Below are 6,725 nucleotides of genomic sequence, written 5' to 3'. Positions count from 1 at the left end.
GGAGAATTCTTTACCATGATGATGCTCATGAACATAGTCACGCTCAAAGAGCCAATGTCGTGACATCTCATAATAAATAAGATTATGAATTTCCCAAGCGTTGGAATAGAGTTGGAAGTGGTGAATCTTTATCACCTTTAGCAATCGAACCATAAAAGGGTGTACGGCAAACCTTAGCCCGGCAACAAACTCCGTCTAAAATATGCACATCCTCATAGAGCTCCAATTACAAGTCCGCACGCTGGACTTTGCTCGGCTCACCTTGATCCATACCGGAAAATAATAATCTGACTTGATGTTACACACATCTTACCATGTAAGAATGCTCTTATCTTGAAAAACATCAAGGCTAACGGCAACAGGATACTCATCAACTAACTCATTTAGCATACTTTTCATACTGTTCGAACAACGGTTAAGAGAAAAAGCTGAAACTAAAAGTTTACCTTTAAGCGACCGAAGGTGAGCACGCTTTTTCATCACCTTCTCGATGAAAGGGGAAAGCTTGTTGAAGTTACTCTCGGATGTCTTGAAAATCTGAGAAATTGAAAGTTCGAGAGCTCTAGAAGCAAAAAAACTTGAAAGGAGTTGAGAAATGAAATTGTGAATGAATATGTACACTTCCCATATTCTTTTATAGAAAAGGAGGCACATGGGGCCAATGTAAAGATGGCTTATATCCTCTCAAGTTGAGTCATTCTCCATCACAAGCAACATTGTCAGCTTCAACATATCAATCATCCACTCCTTCCACTCTTTGGCACCGTTGTTTGGAACATCCATCTTCCCAAGTAATCAAAAAATTAGCTCTTAATAAAAGTTTTGGATCATTTTCATCTTCGTGCAAAATTGTGCTCTTGGAAAGTCTACATGACTTCCTTTTGTTAGTCAAGAACACAAAACAACTGTAGCATTTGAATTAATACATGTGATGTTTGGATGTCACCTATTTCGTCTACTAGTGGTTATCGTTATTATGTTATTTTCGCTGATGATTTTTCTCGATATTTTTGAGTATTTCCTATGAAATTAAAATCTAAAGTCTTTACTCATTTTCTTATTAAAAATCAATTTTCTGTTACCATTAAGTGTTTCCAAAGTGATGGAGGTCATAAATATGATAATACATCATTTCATACTTTATGTGCAAATAAAGGTATTCATCATCGATTTTCATGCCCACCCCCAATAAAATGGACTTGCAGAGTGTAAGTATCGACACATTTATAAAATGGCTCGTACCATGATAATTACTGCTAACACTCCTCTTATTTTAGGGGCAGAAGCCATATGTACGGCTGTCTACCTCATTAATCGGTTACCAACAAGTGTTTTGTATTGGAATTGCCCATATATTGTCCTATATGGCAATAAACTAGATTATTCCATTTTACGTATTTTTTGCTCCGATTGTTATCCTTACCTGGGAGAATATGTTACTAACAAATTAATGATGAGGTCTGTTTCTTGTGTTTTTGTTGGTTACATCACGTGTCATAAGAGTTTTCGGTGCTTAAATCATGCTACAAGTCGCTTGTTTGACGAGTCACATTCTTAATATCAAGGAAACTTTGAAAATGCATCTGAAAGGGTAAATATTCCAAATTTTCTGTTTACTCCAATTAGCACAAAAGATGCACGTACACCACTCACAAACTCTGCAATACCGTCATCTATTACACCTTCATCTTTACATATATACTGAATAAACAACATCTTCATCATCAGACACTAATTCTCCCTTGCAAAGTACATCATCAAGTAGTTCACTAGTATCTCAACAAGTCAGTCCCCAACCAACACCAAACACCTTTGTACAAGACCCGCTTGACTTACATATAGACTCATCTACTACGTCAACTAATAACCCACCATCTCCACCTGAAACGACGATTGCAGTACATCCTCCCATCCAAAAATACCACATGATCACCTGGGTGAAAGATGGAATATACAAGCCCAAGAAACATGCTGATTTTGTGACTCGGTATCCACTTCCTACAATATTATCTATGCGGTTGGCAACCAATGAAGAACTAACATATTTTTCTAAGCCAAAAAGTATCCTCACTGACGTCAAACAATGAACGAAGAATATAATGCACTGCTCAATAATGGTGTCTCGTCTCTTGTTCCGCCTCATCCTAATTGGATCAAAGTGGGTGTATAAAATTAAAAGGAAGGATGATGGTGAAATTGAGCGCTACAAGGCTTGACTTGTTGCCAAGGGATTTCACCAACATGCTGGAATTGATTACGATGAGACTTTAAGTCCAGTGGTCAAACCAACTACCATTTGAACGGTGTTAAGTTTGGTTGTATCATCCTGGCCAATTCGTCAACTTGATGTAAAGAACACCTTTTTGCATAGTTTTTTATCTGAAGATGTTTACATGACACAACCTCATGGGTTTGTTGATCCTAGTCGTCCCCACTATGTATGTAGACTTCATAAGGCGATCTACGGACTGAGGCATACTCTGCGATGTTGATTTAAACGTATGAGTTCCTTACTCATTTATTTTGGATTTATCATGAGCACTGCTGATCCATCTGTGTTTATATATAAGACCGGCTCTTCAATGATGGTTTTACTCCTTTATGTCGATGACATTTTGTTAAAACGGCAGCTCTTTCAGACTTTAAAAAATTTTTATCACAAAGCTGGGTGTTGAATTTGACATTAAAGACCTCGGAGATATGCACTATTTTCTTGGTATAGAGGCCACTAGAGATGTAGACAGTCTTCACCTCTCTCAAACCAAATATATCTTGGATCTGCTTCGCCGATGTCACATGCTAGATTGTAACCTAGCTCTACCCCTATTGTACCACGAATGTAATTATCAGCCTTTACTAGTGATCCCTTTATGATCCTTAAAAATATCAACATATCCTTGGTGCGCTCCAATATTTAACAATAACCAGGCCGTTTGCGGTTCACCATCTCGCACAATTTGCAAGCAAACCAACTAACATGCATCTGGTTGCAGCCAAAAGAATTCTTCGATACCTGAAAGGCTCTCTTGGTTATGGAGTATATCTTTGTCGTTCTTCTCATCCATTACAGTTGGTTGCTTATTCGGATGTGGACTGGGCTGGTTGTCCAGATACTAGGCGGTCTACTACAGGATTTGGTCTCTTTTAGGATCAAATTTGATATCATGGTCAGTCAAGAAATAATCTACCGTCTCTCGTTCAAGTGTTGAAGCAGAGTATCGAGCACTTGCTTATACATGTGCAGATACAATCTTTTATTCATCATCTTCTTCGTGATTAGGACATCTCAATTTCTACAACAACAGTTATCTATGGTGATAATCTTAGTGTTATCTATATGACAGCAACTCGGTGTTCCATGCTCGTTCTAAGTATATAGAATTGGATTATCACTTTGTTAGAGAGAGAGTTGCAAAAGGCACACATTAAGTAGCATTTGTAACCATAGATCAAATAGGTGATATCTTTACCAAGGAACTTTTCAGACCAAGGTTTGATGTTGTGCGGTCCAAACTTGTCAACATGTTGCCATGTTTGAGGGGAGTATTAACAGAAAGTCTTGACAGATATCAATTACAACTAGAGATTGAAATTCGGATAGGATTTGCATATATTCTGAATTCTTAATATCTGTAATATCCATGATTGTACGTCACACAGCACTTGTACTATAACTACTCTTCATGAGTATAGAAAACACAAGTCGATTACATACTTGTTTAGTACACATACAAATTTTGCAATTTTTCTCATGAATAATCCACACTTGAAGAAAAATGTGGAGCATGTTTTCATCATGGGAGGTGGTACACATGGTAACTTATTCACAGCCCACTCTGCCAATCCTTATGCAGAGTTCAATTTCTATCAAGATCCTTTTGCTGCATACTTCTCGCACTCATTTAAAAAAACAGTTATGCCTCACTAGTCAGCAGCACTGTCATAGCCGGGATCTTTATGCCTCGACAACAACTTATGTACTCTCAGGAGTAGGGATTAAGTTTGCGTATATTTTATCTTTTTCCTACCATGTTCATTTTGTTGGTTTAATTTTACCTCACTGACCATGTTTGGTTTCACTTGACAGCATTTTTCAGTTTGGGATGCATTTAATGCTGGTATAGCGGCCTCAACCATGCAAAATTTCTACAAGAATGGCGGGGAAAATGATTTTGCAGAAATGAAGTACATGAACATAACTGTAGTTACTTAAGACAGACCTTATGGGACATCTGATGGCTCGAATCCTTTGTTTCAGCAGAGAAAGGATATGTTCAATTACAGGCTAAGGGAGATGTGAGGTATCATCTTGATCTTCAACATTGTCATTTTCTTCCAAGTGAATAAACTTAATTGAATGCCCATGATCAGGATGGCTATACCAAAGAAGTAACTGGTCCAGAAGGAGTTCGTATACTTGTGGCCACAAATGCAAAACCTAATCGTAACCTTAGGAATCCGCTTGATAGACAATTCTTTACAAGCTTCATGGATGTAAGCTTGTGTGAACTCTCTTTTGACCTCAAACTTACATTATTTAAACATGATTTTGTAATTATTTTATGTATGAGTTGCAGGTTCTTACTAAGCCTCAAAACAGTGGGAAGTTCAATTTCACTACACAGTTTCCTTACTATAAAAAAATTATTCACAAAAAAGGAGAAAAGAAACTAGGGAAGAATGTTGTGTTTGATATGGATATGAGTGCAGGAGATTTCCTAGCTTTATTGTATCTTCTTAAACTACCTGCTGAAGTGATTAATCTTAAGGTGAGAATGAATACTACTTTCTTTTCCATTGACCTGCAAATAAGAAATAACTGGCTGGGCAAATGCAGCTACATATGATTTGCTGCATATGATGGGTCGTGATGACATTCCTGTCGGCTTAGGTGAGTTCTTTAATTACAATCAGTCTGTTACGCGCAACAGCAACGTTGGGAACTGCAAATACAGCAAGGCTATTTACGGATTTGCTCGTGATTTGCCTCGAAGCCAACGGAGGTGCATTCCAATCTCGATGGTTTATGGTTTTAGCTTCTTGAGTCTAGTATCTTACTCCTGTATATGACATGTGTTTCAAATATACAGCACACAATGCTTTAAATTATGGTGCTCCTCCTACAGATACCGATAAGTGATAAGCTTGAAGCAAGACAACCATTTGCAATGGAGATTTAGTAGTCTGTGATAAAGTCTTTAGAACCTGGATCAGAAATCACTATATATATTGAATAACGGACCCTTGACTAATTTGGCAAAAATTATTAGTTTTTATAAAAGCATTAGCTCTCTTATTCAGGTCGGAGCTCACAATACCTTTAGTGTAGTTTCTGAGAACTCACTCACTCAAGTCAATAGCTGATTGATATATATTCTAATGCAGGATGTATATATAGTTGGAGGAAACATCAACTACGATCAAAAGGTGACGGGGAATATTATTCCTTCAAACAAATATGCAGAAATGAATATGTTTCTTGACCCTCTGGCTGCAAAAACAGTACTACCTCTGTCCCTAAATATTTTTCCCATTTGTGTCGGACACGTTTGCTAATGCACGTTTTTAATTGTTAATATCTTTAATTTTATATTAGTATTAAATATAAAAATTTCACTGTACTAAAGCACTCGTAAACACGAATACAACAAGATCACTCATGACTATGTTTGATTTTATAGATTAAATGTAAATTAATAGTCAATCGCTTGACGTAAACAGTGACAAAAGTCAAAATGGGAAAAATATTGTAGTCCGGAGAGAGTATTAAATTAAATCTGAGCTTAATGTTACCCTCATTCCCCCCAATGTCCAACGTACAGTCAGTGCGTATGCTAGGATCACTGAAAAGCTACGGTATACAAGAAAGACACCCGAGGCTTCGTTTTTCTGGCGCCTGATACCATGTCCCAAATAGGCTTTTCTTACAAAATGGGTCTTCTTGGGCTTTACATTATGCTTTACAATTATCCTAATTATAACTCTTTTTGACTGTAATGTCTTGGTCCAACATAAAGAATCATAGATATCAACACATGGTACTCATTATGCTTACTTATATACCGAAATTATTCAGAGTTTCTATACATTTGCTTTCTACTGAATGGTAATGTGTTTTAGGAAACATTCCCTGGGGAAGTTCTTGGTGCAGTTGTCCTGGCTGATAATAATTCAACATTAAAATCGGAATTCCATTTTGAATCTATTAAAGTTTTAGCAACCGGAGATATATCTACAGATGGACAGCTAAATATAGACGAGAAAGAAGGGAAATCAGTGAAAGTCTTGATAAAAATGGAATCTTGGGGATATTATGGACTCTAAGCAAATCGACATGGTGATAACAAACAGTCAGCAATGGTTGGAAGCTTTGAGGAGCAGAGAAGTATATGGGAGTAGTTCAACAAATTGAATCAGTGTTACAAGCATAAAAATGAAGAACTGATATATTGAATATGAAGAAGAATGTGTTACATAACTTATTTTTTACATTGTTGTTGTTCTACTCTCTTAATTCTATCACTTATATCAAGCTCAATATCTAACAACTTTTCTAACTGTTTTTCCCGCTCATTTCATATTTGACTGATCTAGCTGACTGTTTGACCAAACCTTTTATCATCCTTGTTGACAGCCTATATGTCACCATCTGTATATTTATCATCCCCCTCAAGTGATGAGAGTGAAGTAAATTACACACTCCTAACTTGGAGAGTAAAAACTGC

At 36.8% G+C, this 6,725-nt stretch overlaps 1 pseudogene; it reads left to right on the top strand.

The window, feature by feature from the left end:
• The first annotated feature begins 3,086 nt into the window (after positions 1-3,086).
• Positions 3,087-6,324, top strand: LOC141661075 (nucleoside hydrolase 3-like; annotated as a pseudogene).
• The last annotated feature ends 401 nt before the right edge of the window (positions 6,325-6,725 follow it).

This window comes from Apium graveolens, chromosome 5 (assembly GCF_009905375.1).
Source record: "Apium graveolens cultivar Ventura chromosome 5, ASM990537v1, whole genome shotgun sequence".
Lineage (NCBI taxonomy): Eukaryota > Viridiplantae > Streptophyta > Magnoliopsida > Apiales > Apiaceae > Apium > Apium graveolens.
Note: the sequence above shows the minus strand (reverse complement) of the source record. Positions and strands in the feature narration are given on the sequence as shown.